Raw genomic sequence first — 24160 nt, 5'->3', positions numbered from 1 at the left:
ATCATTCTGTGTTCTCCAAGGAACATATAATTTATTCTTATTAATCTGGCTAGTATGACAATGTAAATGATGTCAATCTGGTATGAAAAAACTTATTATTTATATTTATCTCGCGAGAAGGACAATGTTGGTCCAGTGTGTTTGTGTGTAAATGTATGCCTATACGCCATGAAAGTGACTAGCCACTTCATCATTCTTCCGGAGTCAGTCCCCTAATTATTTTTGAATGGGCTTGGCGATTATATATTACATTTGTGAAAATGCAGTTGTTTAAAATATATATTTATCATAATATATTTGTGATTGTGGCTGAATTTACTCCTGCCAGATGCCTTTTAATATAATGTTGCGCTGACGAACATTGCGCTACATCTTTGCCCTTTTAAGGCCATTCAAAAAGCTAACAAACATTAGAAAACTACAGGGCTACTTCCTTGAAAATGTTGCTGCACTTTCGATGCACGTTAACACAACCATTGGAACAAAGTGTTGTTGTTTCGTAAACTCCATGTTCAGTTGGATGAGAGCACAAATGGCCAGCGATCTAGCGTCAGTATTAAATACACCACAAGTATCTGTGGCGCAATTGGTTAGCGCGTTAGACTGTTAATTTTAAGGTTGGTGGTTCGAACCCACCCAGGGACGACAGTTTTCAGTTTGTTGTGCTCCATGATGTCGATGTGACGTCCTGTACCTGTTATGAGATTCCTGTTAAATTGCCGTGCTGAGGGTCAATGCCAACACAAGCCTCTCTCGTGCAATCAGTTAGCGTGTTTGACTGTCAATCTAAAGGTTGGTGCTTTGACACCACCCAGGGATGACATTTTTCAAATTGTGGAGATGTGAACTGACCCTTTCTGACTTGGCGTGAGCTTCCATGAGACTTTGGCCTGCTGAGGGTCAGTATAACCACAAGTCTCTGTGGTGCAATTTGTTGGCGCGTTAGACTGTTCATTTAAAAGTTGGTGATTTGAGCCCACCCAGGGATGCTGTCTTTCTATTTCTAGTGATATGGAAGACCTTCCTGGCCTTACAGTAAGCTTGCTTTTGACCTGCTGTGTTTCCTGTTGTAACATGTGATTGGTGTGTTGTTGAACATGAAAGATGACAACTTACTATACCTACTGGTAAAATGGCTGTCAATGGTCTCTGATCTTCTGTTACTCAATAGCTTGATCATTCTGTGTTCTCCAAGGAACATATCATTTATTCTTATTAATCTGGCTAGTATGACAATGTAAATGATGTCAATCTGGTATGAAAAAACGTATTATTTATATTTATCTCGCGAGAAGGACAATGTTGGTCCAGTGTGTTTGTGTGTAAATGTATGCCTATACGCCATGAAAGTGACTAGCCACTTCATCATTCTTCCGGAGTCAGTCCCCTAATTATTTTTGAATGGGCTTGGCGATTATATATTACATTTGTGAAAATGCAGTTGTTTAAAATATATATTTATCATAATATATTTGTGATTGTGGCTGAATTTACTCCTGCCAGATGCCTTTTAATATAATGTTGCGCTGACAAACATTGCGCTACATCTTTGCCCTTTTAAGGCCATTCAAAAAGCTAACAAACATTAGAAAACTACAGGGCTACTTCCTTGAAAATGTTGCTGCACTTTCGATGCACGTTAACACAACCATTGGAACAATGTGTTGTTGTTTCGTAAACTCCATGTTCAGTTGGATGAGAGCACAAATGGCCAGCTATCTAGCGTCAGTATTAAATACACCACAAGTATCTGTGGCGCAATTGGTTAGCGCGTTAGACTGTTAATCTAAAGGTTGGTGGTTCGAACCCACCCAGGGACGACAGTTTTCAGTTTGTTGTGCTCCATGATGTCGATGTGACGTCCTGTACCTGTTATGAGATTCCTGTTAAATTGACGTGCTGAGGGTCAATCCCAACACAAGCCTCTCTCGTGCAATCAGTTAGCGTGTTTGACTGTCAATCTAAAGGTTGCTTTGACACCACCCAGGGATGACATTTTTCAGATTGTGGAGATGTGAACTGACCCTTTCTGACTTGGCGTGAGCTTCCATGGCCTGCTGAGGGTCAGTATAACCACAAGATGTAGCGCTGACGAACATTGCGCTACATCTTTTCCCTTTTAAGGCCATTCAAAAAGCTAACAAACATTAGAAAACTACAGGGCTACTTCCTTGAAAATGTTGCTGCACTTTCGATGCACGTTAACACAACCATTGGAACAAAGTGTTGTTGTTTCGTAAACTCCATGTTCAGTTGGATGAGAGCACAAATGGCCAGCGATCTAGCGTCAGTATTAAATACACCACAAGTCTCTGTGGCGCAATTGGTTAGCGCGTTAGACTGTTAATCTAAAGGTTGGTGGTTCGAGCCCACCCAGGGTCGACAGTTTTCAGTTTGTTGTGCTCCATGATGTCGATGTGACGTCCTGTACCTGTTATGAGATTCCTGTTAAATTGACTTGCTGAGGGTCAATGCCAACACAAGCCTCTCTCGTGCAATCAGTTAGTGTGTTTGACTGTCAATCTAAAGGTTGGTGCTTTGACACCACCCAGGGATGACATTTTTCAGATTGTGAAGTCCCCCTTCCTGACTTGGCGTGAGCTTCCATGAGACTTTGGCCTGCTGAGGGTCAGTATAACCACAAGTCTCTGTGGTGCAATTTGTTGGTGCGTTAGACTGTTCATTTAAAAGTTGGTGATTTGAGCCCACCCAGGGATGCTGTCTTTCTATTTCTAGTGATATGGAAGACCTTCCTGGCCTTACAGTAAGCTTGCTTTTGACCTGCTGTGTTTCCTGTTGTAACATGTGATTGGTGTGTTGTTGAACATGAAAGATGACAACTTACTATACCTACTGGTAAAATGGCTGTCAATGGTCTCTGATCTTCTGTTACTCAATAGCTTGATCATTCTGTGTTCTCCAAGGAACATATAATTTATTCTTATTAATCTGGCTAGTATGACAATGTAAATGATGTCAATCTGGTATGAAAAAACGTATTATTTATATTTATCTCGCGAGAAGGACAATGTTGGTCCAGTGTGTTTGTGTGTAAATGTATGCCTATACGCCATGAAAGTGACTAGCCACTTCATCATTCTTCCGGAGTCAGTCCCCTAATTATTTTTGAATGGGCTTGGCGATTATATATTACATTTGTGAAAATGCAGTTGTTTAAAATATATATTTATCATAATATATTTGTGATTGTGGCTGAATTTACTCCTGCCAGATGCCTTTTAATATAATGTTGCGCTGACGAACATTGCGCTACATCTTTGCCCTTTTAAGGCCATTCAAAAAGCTAACAAACATTAGAAAACTACAGGGCTACTTCCTTGAAAATGTTGCTGCACTTTCGATGCACGTTAACACAACCATTGGAACAAAGTGTTGTTGTTTCGTAAACTCCATGTTCAGTTGGATGAGAGCACAAATGGCCAGCGATCTAGCGTCAGTATTAAATACACCACAAGTCTCTGTGGCGCAATTGGTTAGCGCGTTAGACTGTTAATCTAAAGGTTGGTGGTTCGAGCCCACCCAGGGACGACAGTTTTCAGTTTGTTGTGCTCCATGATGTCGATGTGACGTCCTGTACCTGTTATGAGATTCCTGTTAAATTGCCGTGCTGAGGTTCAATGTCAAAACAAGCCTCTCTCGTGCAATCAGTGGTGCTTTGACACCACCCAGGGATGACATTTTTCAGATTGTGGAGATGTGAACTGACCCTTCCTGACTTGGCGTGAGCTTCCATGAGACTTTGGCCTGCTGAGGGTCAGTATAACCACAAGTCTCTGTGGTGCAATTTGTTGGCGCGTTAGACTGTTCATTTAAAAGTTGGTGATTTGAGCCCACCCAGGGATGCTGTCTTTCTATTTCTAGTGATATGGAAGACCTTCCTGGCCTTACAGTAAGCTTGCTTTTGACCTGCTGTGTTTCCTGTTGTAACATGTGATTGGTGTGTTGTTGAACATGAAAGATGACAACTTACTATACCTACTGGTAAAATGGCTGTCAATGGTCTCTGATCTTCTGTTACTCAATAGCTTGATCATTCTGTGTTCTCCAAGGAACATATCATTTATTCTTATTAATCTGGCTAGTATGACAATGTAAATGATGTCAATCTGGTATGAAAAAACGTATTATTTATATTTATCTCGCGAGAAGGACAATGTTGGTCCAGTGTGTTTGTGTGTAAATGTATGCCTATACGCCATGAAAGTGACTAGCCACTTCATCATTCTTCCGGAGTCAGTCCCCTAATTATTTTTGAATGGGCTTGGCGATTATATATTACATTTGTGAAAATGCAGTTGTTTAAAATATATATTTATCATAATATATTTGTGATTGTGGCTGAATTTACTCCTGCCAGATGCCTTTTAATATAATGTTGCGCTGACGAACATTGCGCTACATCTTTTCCCTTTTAAGGCCATTCAAAAAGCTAACAAACATTAGAAAACTACAGGGCTACTTCCTTGAAAATGTTGCTGCACTTTCGATGCACGTTAACACAACCATTGGAACAAAGTGTTGTTGTTTCGTAAACTCCATGTTCAGTTGGATGAGAGCACAAATGGCCAGCGATCTAGCGTCAGTATTAAATACACCACAAGTCTCTGTGGCGCAATTGGTTAGCGCGTTAGACTGTTAATCTAAAGGTTGGTGGTTCGAGCCCACCCAGGGTCGACAGTTTTCAGTTTGTTGTGCTCCATGATGTCGATGTGACGTCCTGTACCTGTTATGAGATTCCTGTTAAATTGACTTGCTGAGGGTCAATGCCAACACAAGCCTCTCTCGTGCAATCAGTTAGTGTGTTTGACTGTCAATCTAAAGGTTGGTGCTTTGACACCACCCAGGGATGACATTTTTCAGATTGTGAAGTCCCCCTTCCTGACTTGGCGTGAGCTTCCATGAGACTTTGGCCTGCTGAGGGTCAGTATAACCACAAGTCTCTGTGGTGCAATTTGTTGGCGCGTTAGACTGTTCATTTAAAAGTTGGTGATTTGAGCCCACCCAGGGATGCTGTCTTTCTATTTCTAGTGATATGGAAGACCTTCCTGGCCTTACAGTAAGCTTGCTTTTGACCTGCTGTGTTTCCTGTTGTAACATGTGATTGGTGTGTTGTTGAACATGAAAGATGACAACTTACTATACCTACTGGTAAAATGGCTGTCAATGGTCTCTGATCTTCTGTTACTCAATAGCTTGATCATTCTGTGTTCTCCAAGGAACATATAATTTATTCTTATTAATCTGGCTAGTATGACAATGTAAATGATGTCAATCTGGTATGAAAAAACGTATTATTTATATTTATCTCGCGAGAAGGACAATGTTGGTCCAGTGTGTTTGTGTGTAAATGTATGCCTATACGCCATGAAAGTGACTAGCCACTTCATCATTCTTCCGGAGTCAGTCCCCTAATTATTTTTGAATGGGCTTGGCGATTATATATTACATTTGTGAAAATGCAGTTGTTTAAAATATATATTTATCATAATATATTTGTGATTGTGGCTGAATTTACTCCTGCCAGATGCCTTTTAATATAATGTTGCGCTGACGAACATTGCGCTACATCTTTTCCCTTTTAAGGCCATTCAAAAAGCTAACAAACATTAGAAAACTACAGGGCTACTTCCTTGAAAATGTTGCTGCACTTTCGATGCACGTTAACACAACCATTGGAACAAAGTGTTGTTGTTTCGTAAACTCCATGTTCAGTTGGATGAGAGCACAAATGGCCAGCGATCTAGCGTCAGTATTAAATACACCACAAGTATCTGTGGCGCAATTGGTTAGCGCGTTAGACTGTTAATTTTAAGGTTGGTGGTTCGAACCCACCCAGGGACGACAGTTTTCAGTTTGTTGTGCTCCATGATGTCGATGTGACGTCCTGTACCTGTAATGAGATTCCTGTTAAATTGCCGTGCTGAGGGTCAATGCCAACACAAGCCTCTCTCGTGCAATCAGTTAGCGTGTTTGACTGTCAATCTAAAGGTTGGTGCTTTGACACCACCCAGGGATGACATTTTTCAAATTGTGGAGATGTGAACTGACCCTTTCTGACTTGGCGTGAGCTTCCATGAGACTTTGGCCTGCTGAGGGTCAGTATAACCACAAGTCTCTGTGGTGCAATTTGTTGGCGCGTTAGACTGTTCATTTAAAAGTTGGTGATTTGAGCCCACCCAGGGATGCTGTCTTTCTATTTCTAGTGATATGGAAGACCTTCCTGGCCTTACAGTAAGCTTGCTTTTGACCTGCTGTGTTTCCTGTTGTAACATGTGATTGGTGTGTTGTTGAACATGAAAGATGACAACTTACTATACCTACTGGTAAAATGGCTGTCAATGGTCTCTGATCTTCTGTTACTCAATAGCTTGATCATTCTGTGTTCTCCAAGGAACATATCATTTATTCTTATTAATCTGGCTAGTATGACAATGTAAATGATGTCAATCTGGTATGAAAAAACGTATTATTTATATTTATCTCGCGAGAAGGACAATGTTGGTCCAGTGTGTTTGTGTGTAAATGTATGCCTATACGCCATGAAAGTGACTAGCCACTTCATCATTCTTCCGGAGTCAGTCCCCTAATTATTTTTGAATGGGCTTGGCGATTATATATTACATTTGTGAAAATGCAGTTGTTTAAAATATATATTTATCATAATATATTTGTGATTGTGGCTGAATTTACTCCTGCCAGATGCCTTTTAATATAATGTTGCGCTGACGAACATTGCGCTACATCTTTGCCCTTTTAAGGCCATTCAAAAAGCTAACAAACATTAGAAAACTACAGGGCTACTTCCTTGAAAATGTTGCTGCACTTTCGATGCACGTTAACACAACCATTGGAACAATGTGTTGTTGTTTCGTAAACTCCATGTTCAGTTGGATGAGAGCACAAATGGCCAGCTATCTAGCGTCAGTATTAAATACACCACAAGTATCTGTGGCGCAATTGGTTAGCGCGTTAGACTGTTAATCTAAAGGTTGGTGGTTCGAACCCACCCAGGGACGACAGTTTTCAGTTTGTTGTGCTCCATGATGTCGATGTGACGTCCTGTACCTGTTATGAGATTCCTGTTAAATTGACGTGCTGAGGGTCAATCCCAACACAAGCCTCTCTCGTGCAATCAGTTAGCGTGTTTGACTGTCAATCTAAAGGTTGGTGCTTTGACACCACCCAGGGATGACATTTTTCAGATTGTGGAGACCCTTTCTGACTTGGCGTGAGCTTCCATGGCCTGCTGAGGGTCAGTATAACCACAAGATGTAGCGCTGACGAACATTGCGCTACATCTTTTCCCTTTTAAGGCCATTCAAAAAGCTAACAAACATTAGAAAACTACAGGGCTACTTCCTTGAAAATGTTGCTGCACTTTCGATGCACGTTAACACAACCATTGGAACAAAGTGTTGTTGTTTCGTAAACTCCATGTTCAGTTGGATGAGAGCACAAATGGCCAGCGATCTAGCGTCAGTATTAAATACACCACAAGTCTCTGTGGCGCAATTGGTTAGCGCGTTAGACTGTTAATCTAAAGGTTGGTGGTTCGAGCCCACCCAGGGTCGACAGTTTTCAGTTTGTTGTGCTCCATGATGTCGATGTGACGTCCTGTACCTGTTATGAGATTCCTGTTAAATTGCCGTGCTGAGGGTCAATGCCAACACAAGCCTCTCTCGTGCAATCAGTTAGTGTGTTTGACTGTCAATCTAAAGGTTGGTGCTTTGACACCACCCAGGGATGACATTTTTCAGATTGTGAAGTCCCCCTTCCTGACTTGGCGTGAGCTTCCATGAGACTTTGGCCTGCTGAGGGTCAGTATAACCACAAGTCTCTGTGGTGCAATTTGTTGGCGCGTTAGACTGTTCATTTAAAAGTTGGTGATTTGAGCCCACCCAGGGATGCTGTCTTTCTATTTCTAGTGATATGGAAGACCTTCCTGGCCTTACAGTAAGCTTGCTTTTGACCTGCTGTGTTTCCTGTTGTAACATGTGATTGGTGTGTTGTTGAACATGAAAGATGACAACTTACTATACCTACTGGTAAAATGGCTGTCAATGGTCTCTGATCTTCTGTTACTCAATAGCTTGATCATTCTGTGTTCTCCAAGGAACATATCATTTATTCTTATTAATCTGGCTAGTATGACAATGTAAATGATGTCAATCTGGTATGAAAAAACGTATTATTTATATTTATCTCGCGAGAAGGACAATGTTGGTCCAGTGTGTTTGTGTGTAAATGTATGCCTATACGCCATGAAAGTGACTAGCCACTTCATCATTCTTCCGGAGTCAGTCCCCTAATTATTTTTGAATGGGCTTGGCGATTATATATTACATTTGTGAAAATGCAGTTGTTTAAAATATATATTTATCATAATATATTTGTGATTGTGGCTGAATTTACTCCTGCCAGATGCCTTTTAATATAATGTTGCGCTGACGAACATTGCGCTACATCTTTGCCCTTTTAAGGCCATTCAAAAAGCTAACAAACATTAGAAAACTACAGGGCTACTTCCTTGAAAATGTTGCTGCACTTTCGATGCACGTTAACACAACCATTGGAACAAAGTGTTGTTGTTTCGTAAACTCCATGTTCAGTTGGATGAGAGCACAAATGGCCAGCGATCTAGCGTCAGTATTAAATACACCACAAGTCTCTGTGGCGCAATTGGTTAGCGCGTTAGACTGTTAATCTAAAGGTTGGTGGTTCGAGCCCACCCAGGGACGACAGTTTTCAGTTTGTTGTGCTCCATGATGTCGATGTGACGTCCTGTACCTGTTATGAGATTCCTGTTAAATTGCCGTGCTGAGGTTCAATGTCAAAACAAGCCTCTCTCGTGCAATCAGTGGTGCTTTGACACCACCCAGGGATGACATTTTTCAGATTGTGGAGATGTGAACTGACCCTTCCTGACTTGGCGTGAGCTTCCATGAGACTTTGGCCTGCTGAGGGTCAGTATAACCACAAGTCTCTGTGGTGCAATTTGTTGGCGCGTTAGACTGTTCATTTAAAAGTTGGTGATTTGAGCCCACCCAGGGATGCTGTCTTTCTATTTCTAGTGATATGGAAGACCTTCCTGGCCTTACAGTAAGCTTGCTTTTGACCTGCTGTGTTTCCTGTTGTAACATGTGATTGGTGTGTTGTTGAACATGAAAGATGACAACTTACTATACCTACTGGTAAAATGGCTGTCAATGGTCTCTGATCTTCTGTTACTCAATAGCTTGATCATTCTGTGTTCTCCAAGGAACATATCATTTATTCTTATTAATCTGGCTAGTATGACAATGTAAATGATGTCAATCTGGTATGAAAAAACGTATTATTTATATTTATCTCACGAGAAGGACAATGTTGGTCCAGTGTGTTTGTGTGTAAATGTATGCCTATACGCCATGAAAGTGACTAGCCACTTCATCATTCTTCCGGAGTCAGTCCCCTAATTATTTTTGAATGGGCTTGGCGATTATATATTACATTTGTGAAAATGCAGTTGTTTAAAATATATATTTATCATAATATATTTGTGATTGTGGCTGAATTTACTCCTGCCAGATGCCTTTTAATATAATGTTGCGCTGACGAACATTGCGCTACATCTTTTCCCTTTTAAGGCCATTCAAAAAGCTAACAAACATTAGAAAACTACAGGGCTACTTCCTTGAAAATGTTGCTGCACTTTCGATGCACGTTAACACAACCATTGGAACAAAGTGTTGTTGTTTCGTAAACTCCATGTTCAGTTGGATGAGAGCACAAATGGCCAGCGATCTAGCGTCAGTATTAAATACACCACAAGTCTCTGTGGCGCAATTGGTTAGCGCGTTAGACTGTTAATCTAAAGGTTGGTGGTTCGAGCCCACCCAGGGTCGACAGTTTTCAGTTTGTTGTGCTCCATGATGTCGATGTGACGTCCTGTACCTGTTATGAGATTCCTGTTAAATTGACTTGCTGAGGGTCAATGCCAACACAAGCCTCTCTCGTGCAATCAGTTAGTGTGTTTGACTGTCAATCTAAAGGTTGGTGCTTTGACACCACCCAGGGATGACATTTTTCAGATTGTGAAGTCCCCCTTCCTGACTTGGCGTGAGCTTCCATGAGACTTTGGCCTGCTGAGGGTCAGTATAACCACAAGTCTCTGTGGTGCAATTTGTTGGCGCGTTAGACTGTTCATTTAAAAGTTGGTGATTTGAGCCCACCCAGGGATGCTGTCTTTCTATTTCTAGTGATATGGAAGACCTTCCTGGCCTTACAGTAAGCTTGCTTTTGACCTGCTGTGTTTCCTGTTGTAACATGTGATTGGTGTGTTGTTGAACATGAAAGATGACAACTTACTATACCTACTGGCAAAATGGCTGTCAATGGTCTCTGATCTTCTGTTACTCAATAGCTTGATCATTCTGTGTTCTCCAAGGAACATATAATTTATTCTTATTAATCTGGCTAGTATGACAATGTAAATGATGTCAATCTGGTATGAAAAAACGTATTATTTATATTTATCTCGCGAGAAGGACAATGTTGGTCCAGTGTGTTTGTGTGTAAATGTATGCCTATACGCCATGAAAGTGACTAGCCACTTCATCATTCTTCCGGAGTCAGTCCCCTAATTATTTTTGAATGGGCTTGGCGATTATATATTACATTTGTGAAAATGCAGTTGTTTAAAATATATATTTATCATAATATATTTGTGATTGTGGCTGAATTTACTCCTGCCAGATGCCTTTTAATATAATGTTGCGCTGACGAACATTGCGCTACATCTTTTCCCTTTTAAGGCCATTCAAAAAGCTAACAAACATTAGAAAACTACAGGGCTACTTCCTTGAAAATGTTGCTGCACTTTCGATGCACGTTAACACAACCATTGGAACAAAGTGTTGTTGTTTCGTAAACTCCATGTTCAGTTGGATGAGAGCACAAATGGCCAGCGATCTAGCGTCAGTATTAAATACACCACAAGTCTCTGTGGCGCAATTGGTTAGCGCGTTAGACTGTTAATCTAAAGGTTGGTGGTTCGACCGCACCCAGGGACGACAGTTTTCAGTTTGTTGTGCTCCATGATGTCGATGTGACGTCCTGTACCTGTTATGAGATTCCTGTTAAATTGACGTGCTGAGGGTCAATGCCAACACAAGCCTCTCTTCTGCAATCAGTTAGTGTGTTTGACTGTCAATTTAAAGGTTGGTGCTTTGACACCACCCAGGGATGACATTTTTCAGATTGTGAAGTCCCCCTTCCTGAGCTTCCATGAGACTTTGGCCTGCTGAGGGTCAGTATAACCACAAGTCTCTGTGGTGCAATTTGTTGGCGCGTTAGACTGTTCATTTAAAAGTTGGTGATTTGAGCCCACCCAGGGATGCTGTCTTTCTATTTCTAGTGATATGGAAGACCTTCCTGGCCTTACAGTAAGCTTGCTTTTGACCTGCTGTGTTTCCTGTTGTAACATGTGATTGGTGTGTTGTTGAACATGAAAGATGACAACTTACTATACCTACTGGTAAAATGGCTGTCAATGGTCTCTGATCTTCTGTTACTCAATAGCTTGATCATTCTGTGTTCTCCAAGGAACATATCATTTATTCTTATTAATCTGGCTAGTATGACAATGTAAATGATGTCAATCTGGTATGAAAAAACGTATTATTTATATTTATCTCGCGAGAAGGACAATGTTGGTCCAGTGTGTTTGTGTGTAAATGTATGCCTATACGCCATGAAAGTGACTAGCCACTTCATCATTCTTCCGGAGTCAGTCCCCTAATTATTTTTGAATGGGCTTGGCGATTATATATTACATTTGTGAAAATGCAGTTGTTTAAAATATATATTTATCATAATATATTTGTGATTGTGGCTGAATTTACTCCTGCCAGATGCCTTTTAATATAATGTTGCGCTGACGAACATTGCGCTACATCTTTTCCCTTTTAAGGCCATTCAAAAAGCTAACAAACATTAGAAAACTACAGGGCTACTTCCTTGAAAATGTTGCTGCACTTTTGATGCACGTTAACACAACCATTGGAACAAAGTGTTGTTGTTTCGTAAACTCCATGTTCAGTTGGATGAGAGCACAAATGGCCAGCGATCTAGCGTCAGTATTAAATACACCACAAGTCTCTGTGGCGCAATTGGTTAGCGCGTTAGACTGTTAATCTAAAGGTTGGTGGTTCGACCCCACCCAGGGACGACAGTTTTAGGTTTGTTGTGCTCCATGATGTCGATGTGACGTCCTGTACCTGTTATGAGATTCCTGTTAAATTGACGTGCTGAGGGTCAATGCCAACACAAGCCTCTCTTCTGCAATCAGTTAGTGTGTTTGACTGTCAATTTAAAGGTTGGTCCTTTGACACCACCCAGGGATGACATTTTTCAGATTGTGAAGTCCCCCTTCCTGAGCTTCCATGAGACTTTGGCCTGCTGAGGGTCAGTATAACCACAAGTCTCTGTGGTGCAATTTGTTGGCGCGTTAGACTGTTCATTTAAAAGTTGGTGATTTGAGCCCACCCAGGGATGCTGTCTTTCTATTTCTAGTGATATGGAAGACCTTCCTGGCCTTACAGTAAGCTTGCTTTTGACCTGCTGTGTTTCCTGTTGTAACATGTGATTGGTGTGTTGTTGAACATGAAAGATGACAACTTACTATACCTACTGGTAAAATGGCTGTCAATGGTCTCTGATCTTCTGTTACTCAATAGCTTGATCATTCTGTGTTCTCCAAGGAACATATCATTTATTCTTATTAATCTGGCTAGTATGACAATGTAAATGATGTCAATCTGGTATGAAAAAACGTATTATTTATATTTATCTCGCGAGAAGGACAATGTTGGTCCAGTGTGTTTGTGTGTAAATGTATGCCTATACGCCATGAAAGTGACTAGCCACTTCATCATTCTTCCGGAGTCAGTCCCCTAATTATTTTTGAATGGGCTTGGCGATTATATATTACATTTGTGAAAATGCAGTTGTTTAAAATATATATTTATCATAATATATTTGTGATTGTGGCTGAATTTACTCCTGCCAGATGCCTTTTAATATAATGTTGCGCTGACGAACATTGCGCTACATCTTTTCCCTTTTAAGGCCATTCAAAAAGCTAACAAACATTAGAAAACTACAGGGCTACTTCCTTGAAAATGTTGCTGCACTTTCGATGCACGTTAACACAACCATTGGAACAAAGTGTTGTTGTTTCGTAAACTCCATGTTCAGTTGGATGAGAGCACAAATGGCCAGCGATCTAGCGTCAGTATTAAATACACCACAAGTCTCTGTGGCGCAATTGGTTAGCGCGTTAGACTGTTAATCTAAAGGTTGGTGGTTCGAGCCCACCCAGGGACGATAGTTTTCAGTTTGTTGTGCTCCATGATGTCGATGTGACGTCCTGTACCTGTTATGAGATTCCTGTTAAATTGACGTGCTGAGGGTCAATGCCAACACAAGCCTCTCTTCTGCAATCAGTTAGTGTGTTTGACTGTCAATTTAAAGGTTGGTGCTTTGACACCACCCAGGGATGACATTTTTCAGATTGTGAAGTCCCCCTTCCTGACTTGGCGTGAGCTTCCATGAGACTTTGGCCTGCTGAGGGTCAGTATAACCACAAGTCTCTGTGGTGCAATTTGTTGGCGCGTTAGACTGTTCATTTAAAAGTTGGTGATTTGAGCCCACCCAGGGATGCTGTCTTTCTATTTCTAGTGATATGGAAGACCTTCCTGGCCTTACAGTAAGCTTGCTTTTGACCTGCTGTGTTTCCTGTTGTAACATGTGATTGGTGTGTTGTTGAACATGAAAGATGACAACTTACTATACCTACTGGTAAAATGGCTGTCAATGGTCTCTGATCTTCTGTTACTCAATAGCTTGATCATTCTGTGTTCTCCAAGGAACATATCATTTATTCTTATTAATCTGGCTAGTATGACAATGTAAATGATGTCAATCTGGTATGAAAAAACGTATTATGTATATTTATCTCGCGAGAAGGACAATGTTGGTCCAGTGTGTTTGTGTGTAAATGTATGCCTATACGCCATGAAAGTGACTAGCCACTTCATCATTCTTCCGGAGTCAGTCCCCTAATTATTTTTGAATGGGCTTGGCGATTATATATTACATTTGTGAAAATGCAGTTGTTTAAAATATATATTTATCATAATATATTTGTGATTGTGGCTGAATTTACTCCTGCCAGATGCCTTTTAATATAATGTTGCGCTGACGAACATTGCGCTACATCTTTTCCCTTTTAAGGCCATTCAAAAAGCTAACAAACATTAGAAAACTACAGGGCTACTTCCTTGAAAATGTTGCTGCACTTTCGATGCACGTTAACACAACCATTGGAACAAAGTGTTGTTGTTTCGTAAACTCCATGTTCAGTTGGATGAGAGTACAAATGGCCAGCGATCTAGCGTCAGTATTAAATACACCACAAGTCTCTGTGGCGCAATTGGTTAGCGCATTAGACTGTTAATCTAAAGGTTGGTGGTTTGAGCCCACCCAGGACTTCAGTTTGTTGTGCTTCATGATGTCGATGTGACGTTCTGTACCTGTTATGAGATTCCTGTTAAATTGCCGTGCTGAGGGTCAATGCCAACACAAGCCTCTCTCGTTCAATCAGTTAGCGTGTTTGACTGTCAATCTAAAGGTTGGTGCTTTGACACCACCAAGGGATGACATTTTTCAGATTGTGGAGATGTGAACTGACCCTTCCTGACTTGGCGTGAGCTTCCATGAGACTTTGGCCTGCTGAGGGTCAGTATAACCACAAGTCTCTGTGGTGCAATTTGTTGGCGCGTTAGACTGTTCATTTAAAAGTTGGTGATTTGAGCCCACCCAGGGATGCTGTCTTTCTATTTCTAGTGATATGGAAGACCTTCCTGGCCTTACAGTAAGCTTGCTTTTGACCTGCTGTGTTTCCTGTTGTAACATGTGATTGGTGTGTTGTTGAACATGAAAGATGACAAGTTACTATACCTACTGGTAAAATGGCTGTCAATGGTCTCTGATCTTCTGTTACTCAATAGCTTGATCATTCTGTGTTCTCCAAGGAACATATAATTTATTCTTATTAATCTGGCTAGTATGACAATGTAAATGATGTCAATCTGGTATGAAAAAACATATTATTTATATTTATCTTGCGAGAAGGACAATGTTGGTCCAGTGTGTTTGTGTGTAAATGTATGCCTATACGCCATGAAAGTGACTAGCCACTTCATCATTCTTCCGGAGTCAGTCCCCTAATTATTTTTGAATGGGCTTGGCGATTATATATTACATTTGTGAAAATGCAGTTGTTTAAAATATATATTTATCATAATATATTTGTGATTGTGGCTGAATTTACTCCTGCCAGATGCCTTTTAATATAATGTTGCGCTGACGAACATTGCGCTACATCTTTTCCCTTTTAAGGCCATTCAAAAAGCTAACAAACATTAGAAAACTACAGGGCTACTTCCTTGAAAATGTTGCTGCACTTTCGATGCACGTTAACACAACCATTGGAACAAAGTGTTGTTGTTTCGTAAACTCCATGTTCAGTTGGATGAGAGCACAAATGGCCAGCGATCTAGCGTCAGTATTAAATACACCACAAGTCTCTGTGGCGCAATTGGTTAGCGCGTTAGACTGTTAATCTAAAGGTTGGTGGTTCGAACCCAACCAGGGACGATAGTTTTCAGTTTGTTGTGCTCCATGATGTCGATGTGACGTCCTGTACCTGTTATGAGATTCCTGTTAAATTGACGTGCTGAGGGTCAATGCCAACACAAGCCTCTCTTCTGCAATCAGTTAGTGTGTTTGACTGTCAATTTAAAGGTTGGTGCTTTGACACCACCCAGGGATGACATTTTTCAGATTGTGAAGTCCCCCTTCCTGACTTGGCGTGAGCTTCCATGAGACTTTGGCCTGCTGAGGGTCAGTATAACCACAAGTCTCTGTGGTGCAATTTGTTGGCGCGTTAGACTGTTCATTTAAAAGTTGGTGATTTGAGCCCACCCAGGGATGCTGTCTTTCTATTTCTAGTGATATGGAAGACCTTCCTGGCCTTACAGTAAGCTTGCTTTTGACCTGCTGTGTTTCCTGTTGTAACATGTGATTGGTGTGTTGTTGAACATGAAAGATGACAACTTACTATACCTACTGGTAAAATGGCTGTCAATGGTCTCTGATCTTCTGTTACTCAATAGCTTGATCATTCTGTGTTCTCCAAGGAACATATCATTTATTCTTATTAATCTGGCTAGTATGACAATGTAAATGATGTCAATCTGGTATGAAAAAACGTATTATGTATATTTATCTCGCGAGAAGGACAATGTTGGTCCAGTGTGTTTGTGTGTAAATGTATGCCTATACGCCATGAAAGTGACTAGCCACTTCATCATTCTTCCGGAGTCAGTCCCCTAATTATTTTTGAATGGGCTTGGCGATTATATATTACATTTGTGAAAATGCAGTTGTTTAAAATATATATTTATCATAATATATTTGTGATTGTGGCTGAATTTACTCCTGCCAGATGCCTTTTAATATAATGTTGCGCTGACGAACATTGCGCTACATCTTTGCCCTTTTAAGGCCATTCAAAAAGCTAACAAACATTAGAAAACTACAGGGCTACTTCCTTGAAAATGTTGCTGCACTTTCGATGCACGTTAACACAACCATTGGAACAAAGTGTTGTTGTTTCGTAAACTCCATGTTCAGTTGGATGAGAGTACAAATGGCCAGCGATCTAGCGTCAGTATTAAATACACCACAAGTCTCTGTGGCGCAATTGGTTAGCGCATTAGACTGTTAATCTAAAGGTTGGTGGTTTGAGCCCACCCAGGACTTCAGTTTGTTGTGCTTCATGATGTCGATGTGACGTTCTGTACCTGTTATGAGATTCCTGTTAAATTGCCGTGCTGAGGGTCAATGCCAACACAAGCCTCTCTCGTTCAATCAGTTAGCGTGTTTGACTGTCAATCTAAAGGTTGGTGCTTTGACACCACCAAGGGATGACATTTTTCAGATTGTGGAGATGTGAACTGACCCTTCCTGACTTGGCGTGAGCTTCCATGAGACTTTGGCCTGCTGAGGGTCAGTATAACCACAAGTCTCTGTGGTGCAATTTGTTGGCGCGTTAGACTGTTAATTTAAAAGTTGGTGATTTGAGCCCACCCAGGGATGCTGTCTTTCTATTTCTAGTGATATGGAAGACCTTCCTGGCCTTACAGTAAGCTTGCTTTTGACCTGCTGTGTTTCCTGTTGTAACATGTGATTGGTGTGTTGTTGAACATGAAAGATGACAAGTTACTATACCTACTGGTAAAATGGCTGTCAATGGTCTCTGATCTTCTGTTACTCAATAGCTTGATCATTCTGTGTTCTCCAAGGAACATATCATTTATTCTTATTCATCTGGCTAGTATGACAATGTAAATGATGTCAATCTGGTATGAAAAAACTTATTATTTATATTTATCTCGCGAGAAGGACAATGTTGGTCCAGTGTGTTTGTGTGTAAATGTATGCCTATACGCCATGAAAGTGACTAGCCACTTCATCATTCTTCCGGAGTCAGTCCCCTAATTATTTTTGAATGGGCTTGGCGATTATATATTACATTTGTGAAAATGCAGTTGTTTAAAATATATATTTATCATAATATATTTGTGATTGTGGCTGAATTTACTCCTGCCAGATGCCTTTTAATATAATGTTGCGCTGACGAACATTGCGCTACATCTTTTCCCTTTTAAGGCCATTCAAAAAGCTAACAAACATTAGAAAACTACAGGGCTACTTCCTTGAAAATGTTGCTGCACTTTCGATGCACGTTAACACAACCATTGGAACAAAGTGTTGTTGTTTCGTAAACTCCATGTTCAGTTGGATGAGAGCACAAATGGCCAGCGATCTAGCGTCAGTATTAAATACACCACAAGTCTCTGTGGCGCAATTGGTTAGCGCGTTAGACTGTTAATCTAAAGGTTGGTGGTTCAAGCCCACCCTGGGACGACAGTTTTCAGTTTGTTGTGCTCCATGATGTCGATGTGACGTCCTGTACCTGTTATGAGATTCCTGTTAAATTGCCGTGCTGAGGGTCAATGCCAACACAAGCCTCTCTCGTGCAATCAGTTAGTGTGTTTGACTGTCAATCTAAAGGTTGGTGCTTTGACACCACCCAGGGATGACATTTTTCAGATTGTGAAGTCCCCCTTCCTGACTTGGCGTTAGCTTCCATGAGACTTTGGCCTGCTGAGGGTCAGTATAACCACAAGTCTCTGTGGTGCAATTTGTTGGCGCGTTAGACTGTTCATTTAAAAGTTGGTTATTTGAGCCCACCCAGGGATGCTGTCTTTCTATTTCTAGTGATATGGAAGACCTTCTTGGCCTTAAGCAAGTAAGCTTGCTTTTGACCTGCTGTGTTTCCTGTTGTAACATCTGATTGGTGTGTTGTTGAACATGAAAGATGACAAGTTACTATACCTACTGGTAAAATGGCTGTCAATGGTCTCTGATCTTCTGTTACTCAATAGCTTGATCATTCTGTGTTCTCCAAGGAACATATAATTTATTCTTATTAATCTGGCTAGTATGACAACGTAAATGATGTCAATCTGGTATGAAAAAACGTATTATTTATATTTATCTCGCGAGAAGGACAATGTTGGTCCAGAGTTTTTGTGTGTAAATGTATGCCTATACGCCATAAAAGTGACTAGCCACTTCATCATTCTTCCGGAGTCAGTCCCCTAATTATTTTTGAATGGGCTTGGCGATTATATATTACATTTGTGAAAATGCAGTTGTTTAAAATATATATTTATCATAATATATTTGTGATTGTGGCTGAATTTACTCCTGCCAGATGCCTTTTAATATAATGTTGCGCTGACGAACATTGCGCTACATCTTTGCCCTTTTAAGGCCATTCAAACAGCTAACAAACATTAGAAAACTACAGGGCTACTTCCTTGAAAATGTTGCTGCACTTTCGATGCACGTTAACACAACCATTGGAACAAAGTGTTGTTGTTTCGTAAACTCCATGTTCAGTTGGATGAGAGCACAAATGGCCAGCGATCTAGCGTCAGTATTAAATACACCACAAGTCTCTGTGGCGCAATTGGTTAGCGCGTTAGACTGTTAATCTAAAGGTTGGTGGTTCGAGCCCACCCAGGGATGACAGTTTTCAGTTTGTTGTGCTCCATGATGTCGATGTGACGTCCTGTACCTGTTATGAGATTCCTGTTAAATTGCCGTGCTGAGGGTCAATGCCAACACAAGCCTCTCTCGTGCAATCAGTTAGTGTGATTGACTGTCAATCTAAAGGTTGGTGCTTTGACACCACCCAGGGATGACATTTTTCAGATTGTGAAGTCCCCCTTCCTGACTTGGCGTTAGCTTCCATGAGACTTTGGCCTGCTGAGGGTCAGTATAACCACAAGTCTCTGTGGTGCAATTTGTTGTCGCGTTAGACTGTTCATTTAAAAGTTGGTGATTTGAGCCCACCCAGGGATGCTGTCTTTCTATTTCTAGTGATATGGAAGACCTTCCTGGCCTTACAGTAAGCTTGCTTTTGACCTGCTGTGTTTCCTGTTGTAACATGTGATTGGTGTGTTGTTGAACATGAAAGATGACAAGTTACTATACCTACTGGTAAAATGGCTGTCAATGGTCTCTGATCTTCTGTTACTCAATAGCTTGATCATTCTGTGTTCTCCAAGGAACATATAATTTATTCTTATTAATCTGGCTAGTATGACAACGTAAATGATGTCAATCTGGTATGAAAAAACATATTATTTATATTTATCTCGCGAGAAGGACAATGTTGGTCCAGAGTTTTTGTGTGTAAATGTATGCCTATACGCCATAAAAGTGACTAGCCACTTCATCATTCTTCCGGAGTCAGTCCCCTAATTATTTTTGAATGGGCTTGGCGATTATATATTACATTTGTGAAAATGCAGTTGTTTAAAATATATATTTATCATAATATATTTGTGATTGTGGCTGAATTTACTCCTGCCAGATGCCTTTTAATATAATGTTGCGCTGACGAACATTGCGCTACATCTTTGCCCTTTTAAGGCCATTCAAACAGCTAACAAACATTAGAAAACTACAGGGCTACTTCCTTGAAAATGTTGCTGCACTTTCGATGCACGTTAACACAACCATTGGAACAAAGTGTTGTTGTTTCGTAAACTCCATGTTCAGTTGGATGAGAGCACAAATGGCCAGCGATCTAGCGTCAGTATTAAATACACCACAAGTCTCTGTGGCGCAATTGGTTAGCGCGTTAGACTGTTAATCTAAAGGTTGGTGGTTCGAGCCCACCCAGGGACGACAGTTTTCAGTTTGTTGTGCTCCATGATGTCGATGTGACGTTATGAGATTCCTGTTAAATTGACGTGCCAACACAAGCCTCTCTTGTGCAATCAGTTAGTGTGTTTGACTGTCAATTTAAAGGTTGGTACTTTGACACCACCCAGGGATGACATTTTTCAGATTGTGAAGTCCCCCTTCCTGACTTGGCGTGAGCTTCCATGAGACTTTGGCCTGCTGAGGGTCAGTATAACCACAAGTCTCTGTGGTGCAATTTGTTGGCGCGTTAGACTGTTCATTTAAAAGTTGGTGATTTGAGCCCACCCAGGGATGCTGTCTTTCTATTTCTAGTGATATGGAAGACCTTCCTGGCCTTACAGTAAGCTTGCTTTTGACCTGCTGTGTTTCCTGTTGTAACATGTGATTGGTGTGTTGTTGAACATGAAAGATGACAACTTACTATACCTACTGGTAAAATGGCTGTCAATGGTCTCTGATCTTCTGTTACTCAATAGCTTGATCATTCTGTGTTCTCCAAGGAACATATCATTTATTCTTATTAATCTGGCTAGTATGACAATGTAAATGATGTCAATCTGGTATGAAAAAACGTATTATGTATATTTATCTCGCGAGAAGGACAATGTTGGTCCAGTGTGTTTGTGTGTAAATGTATGCCTATACGCCATGAAAGTGACTAGCCACTTCATCATTCTTCCGGAGTCAGTCCCCTAATTATTTTTGAATGGGCTTGGCGATTATATATTACATTTGTGAAAATGCAGTTGTTTAAAATATATATTTATCATAATATATTTGTGATTGTGGCTGAATTTACTCCTGCCAGATGCCTTTTAATATAATGTTGCGCTGACGAACATTGCGCTACATCTTTGCCCTTTTAAGGCCATTCAAAAAGCTAACAAACATTAGAAAACTACAGGGCTACTTCCTTGAAAATGTTGCTGCACTTTCGATGCACGTTAACACAACCATTGGAACAAAGTGTTGTTGTTTCGTAAACTCCATGTTCAGTTGGATGAGAGTACAAATGGCCAGCGATCTAGCGTCAGTATTAAATACACCACAAGTCTCTGTGGCGCAATTGGTTAGCGCGTTAGACTGTTAATCTAAAGGTTGGTGGTTTGAGCCCACCCAGGACTTCAGTTTGTTGTGCTTCATGATGTCGATGTGACGTTCTGTACCTGTTATGAGATTCCTGTTAAATTGCCGTGCTGAGGGTCAATGCCAACACAAGCCTCTCTCGTTCAATCAGTTAGCGTGTTTGACTGTCAATCTAAAGGTTGGTGCTTTGACACCACCAAGGGATGACATTTTTCAGATTGTGGAGATGTGAACTGACCCTTCCTGACTTGGCGTGAGCTTCCATGAGACTTTGGCCTGCTGAGGGTCAGTATAACCACAAGTCTCTGTGGTGCAATTTGTTGGCGCGTTAGACTGTTAATTTAAAAGTTGGTGATTTGAGCCCACCCAGGGATGCTGTCTTTCTATTTCTAGTGATATGGAAGACCTTCCTGGCCTTACAGTAAGCTTGCTTTTGACCTGCTGTGTTTCCTGTTGTAACATGTGATTGGTGTGTTGTTGAACATGAAAGATGACAAGTTACTATACCTACTGGTAAAATGGCTGTCAATGGTCTCTGATCTTCTGTTACTCAATAGCTTGATCATTCTGTGTTCTCCAAGGAACATATAATTTATTCTTATTCATCTGGCTAGTATGACAATGTAAATGATGTCAATCTGGTATGAAAAAACTTATTATTTATATTTATCTCGCGAGAAGGACAATGTTGGTCCAGTGTGTTTGTGTGTAAATGTATGCCTATACGCCATGAAAGTGACTAGCCACTTCATCATTCTTCCGGAGTCAGTCCCCTAATTATTTTTGAATGGGCTTGGCGATTATATATTACATTTGTGAAAATGCAGTTGTTTAAAATATATATTTATCATAATATATTTGTGATTGTGGCTGAATTTACTCCTGCCAGATGCCTTTTAATATAATGTTGCGCTGACGAACATTGCGCTACATCTTTTCCCTTTTAAGGCCATTCAAAAAGCTAACAAACATTAGAAAACTACAGGGCTACTTCCTTGAAAATGTTGCTGCACTTTCGATGCACGTTAACACAACCATTGGAACAAAGTGTTGTTGTTTCGTAAACTCCATGTTCAGTTGGATGAGAGCACAAATGGCCAGCGATCTAGCGTCAGTATTAAATACACCACAAGTCTCTGTGGCGCAATTGGTTAGCGCGTTAGACTGTTAATCTAAAGGTTGGTGGTTCAAGCCCACCCTGGGACGGCAGTTTTCAGTTTGTTGTGCTCCATGATGTCGATGTGACGTCCTGTACCTGTTATGAGATTCCTGTTAAATTGCCGTGCTGAGGGTCAATGCCAACACAAGCCTCTCTCGTGCAATCAGTTAGTGTGTTTGACTGTCAATCTAAAGGTTGGTGCTTTGACACCACCCAGGAATGACATTTTTCAGATTGTGAAGTCCCCCTTCCTGACTTGGCGTTAGCTTCCATGAGACTTTGGCCTGCTGAGGGTCAGTATAACCACAAGTCTCTGTGGTGCAATTTGTTGGCGCGTTAGACTGTTCATTTAAAAGTTGGTTATTTGAGCCCACCCAGGGATGCTGTCTTTCTATTTCTAGTGATATGGAAGACCTTCTTGGCCTTAAGCAAGTAAGCTTGCTTTTGACCTGCTGTGTTTCCTGTTGTAACATGTGATTGGTGTGTTGTTGAACATGAAAGATGACAAGTTACTATACCTACTGGTAAAATGGCTGTCAATGGTCTCTGATCTTCTGTTACTCAATAGCTTGATCATTCTGTGTTCTCCAAGGAACATATAATTTATTCTTATTAATCTGGCTAGTATGACAACGTAAATGATGTCAATCTGGTATGAAAAAACGTATTATTTATATTTATCTCGCGAGAAGGACAATGTTGGTCCAGAGTTTTTGTGTGTAAATGTCTGCCTATACGCCATAAAAGTGACTAGCCACTTCATCATTCTTCCGGAGTCAGTCCCCTAATTATTTTTGAATGGGCTTGGCGATTATATATTACATTTGTGAAAATGCAGTTGTTTAAAATATATATTTATCATAATATATTTGTGATTGTGGCTGAATTTACTCCTGCCAGATGCCTTTTAATATAATGTTGCGCTGACGAACATTGCGCTACATCTTTGCCCTTTTAAGGCCATTCAAACAGCTAACAAACATTAGAAAACTACAGGGCTACTTCCTTGAAAATGTTGCTGCACTTTCGATGCACGTTAACACAACCATTGGAACAAAGTGTTGTTGTTTCGTAAACTCCATGTTCAGTTGGATGAGAGCACAAATGGCCAGCGATCTAGCGTCAGTATTAAATACACCACAAGTCTCTGTGGCGCAATTGGTTAGCGCGTTAGACTGTTAATCTAAAGGTTGGTGGTTCGAGCCCACCCAGGGACGACAGTTTTCAGTTTGTTGTGCTCCATGATGTCGATGTGACGTCCTGTACCTGTTATGAGATTCCTGTTAAATTGCCGTGCTGAGGGTCAATGCCAACACAAGCCTCTCTCGTGCAATCAGTTAGTGTGATTGACTGTCAATCTAAAGGTTGGTGCTTTGACACCACCCAGGGATGACATTTTTCAGATTGTGAAGTCCCCCTTCCTGACTTGGCGTTAGCTTCCATGAGACTTTGGCCTGCTGAGGGTCAGTATAACCACAAGTCTCTGTGGTGCAATTTGTTGTCGCG

At 40.8% G+C, this 24160-nt stretch overlaps 17 non-coding genes across 17 annotated transcripts; all 17 read left to right on the top strand.

The window, feature by feature from the left end:
* The first annotated feature begins 1746 nt into the window (after positions 1 to 1746).
* Positions 1747 to 1820, top strand: trnan-guu. The gene has a single exon. It is a non-coding gene; the product is annotated as a tRNA-Asn (tRNA).
* Positions 1821 to 2308: 488 nt separating this feature from the next.
* trnan-guu lies at positions 2309 to 2385 on the top strand. The gene has a single exon. It is a non-coding gene; the product is annotated as a tRNA-Asn (tRNA).
* A 1090-nt stretch (positions 2386 to 3475) lies between these two features.
* Positions 3476 to 3549, top strand: trnan-guu. Its single transcript has one exon. It is a non-coding gene; the product is annotated as a tRNA-Asn (tRNA).
* A 1072-nt stretch (positions 3550 to 4621) lies between these two features.
* Positions 4622 to 4698, top strand: trnan-guu. The gene has a single exon. It is a non-coding gene; the product is annotated as a tRNA-Asn (tRNA).
* Positions 4699 to 6963: 2265 nt separating this feature from the next.
* trnan-guu lies at positions 6964 to 7037 on the top strand. The gene has a single exon. It is a non-coding gene; the product is annotated as a tRNA-Asn (tRNA).
* Positions 7038 to 7518: 481 nt separating this feature from the next.
* trnan-guu lies at positions 7519 to 7595 on the top strand. The gene has a single exon. It is a non-coding gene; the product is annotated as a tRNA-Asn (tRNA).
* A 1090-nt stretch (positions 7596 to 8685) lies between these two features.
* trnan-guu lies at positions 8686 to 8759 on the top strand. Its single transcript has one exon. It is a non-coding gene; the product is annotated as a tRNA-Asn (tRNA).
* Positions 8760 to 9831: 1072 nt separating this feature from the next.
* trnan-guu lies at positions 9832 to 9908 on the top strand. The gene has a single exon. It is a non-coding gene; the product is annotated as a tRNA-Asn (tRNA).
* Positions 9909 to 10998: 1090 nt separating this feature from the next.
* Positions 10999 to 11072, top strand: trnan-guu. The gene has a single exon. It is a non-coding gene; the product is annotated as a tRNA-Asn (tRNA).
* A 1083-nt stretch (positions 11073 to 12155) lies between these two features.
* On the top strand, positions 12156 to 12229 carry trnan-guu. Its single transcript has one exon. It is a non-coding gene; the product is annotated as a tRNA-Asn (tRNA).
* A 1083-nt stretch (positions 12230 to 13312) lies between these two features.
* trnan-guu lies at positions 13313 to 13386 on the top strand. The gene has a single exon. It is a non-coding gene; the product is annotated as a tRNA-Asn (tRNA).
* Positions 13387 to 15646: 2260 nt separating this feature from the next.
* Positions 15647 to 15720, top strand: trnan-guu. Its single transcript has one exon. It is a non-coding gene; the product is annotated as a tRNA-Asn (tRNA).
* A 2260-nt stretch (positions 15721 to 17980) lies between these two features.
* Positions 17981 to 18054, top strand: trnan-guu. Its single transcript has one exon. It is a non-coding gene; the product is annotated as a tRNA-Asn (tRNA).
* A 1096-nt stretch (positions 18055 to 19150) lies between these two features.
* Positions 19151 to 19224, top strand: trnan-guu. Its single transcript has one exon. It is a non-coding gene; the product is annotated as a tRNA-Asn (tRNA).
* Positions 19225 to 20317: 1093 nt separating this feature from the next.
* Positions 20318 to 20391, top strand: trnan-guu. Its single transcript has one exon. It is a non-coding gene; the product is annotated as a tRNA-Asn (tRNA).
* Positions 20392 to 22627: 2236 nt separating this feature from the next.
* On the top strand, positions 22628 to 22701 carry trnan-guu. Its single transcript has one exon. It is a non-coding gene; the product is annotated as a tRNA-Asn (tRNA).
* Positions 22702 to 23797: 1096 nt separating this feature from the next.
* On the top strand, positions 23798 to 23871 carry trnan-guu. Its single transcript has one exon. It is a non-coding gene; the product is annotated as a tRNA-Asn (tRNA).
* Positions 23872 to 24160: the final 289 nt, after the last annotated feature.

This window comes from Oncorhynchus mykiss, unplaced genomic scaffold (assembly GCF_013265735.2).
Source record: "Oncorhynchus mykiss isolate Arlee unplaced genomic scaffold, USDA_OmykA_1.1 un_scaffold_322, whole genome shotgun sequence".
Lineage (NCBI taxonomy): Eukaryota > Metazoa > Chordata > Actinopteri > Salmoniformes > Salmonidae > Oncorhynchus > Oncorhynchus mykiss.
This window is presented reverse-complemented; position numbering and strand designations above follow the sequence as displayed.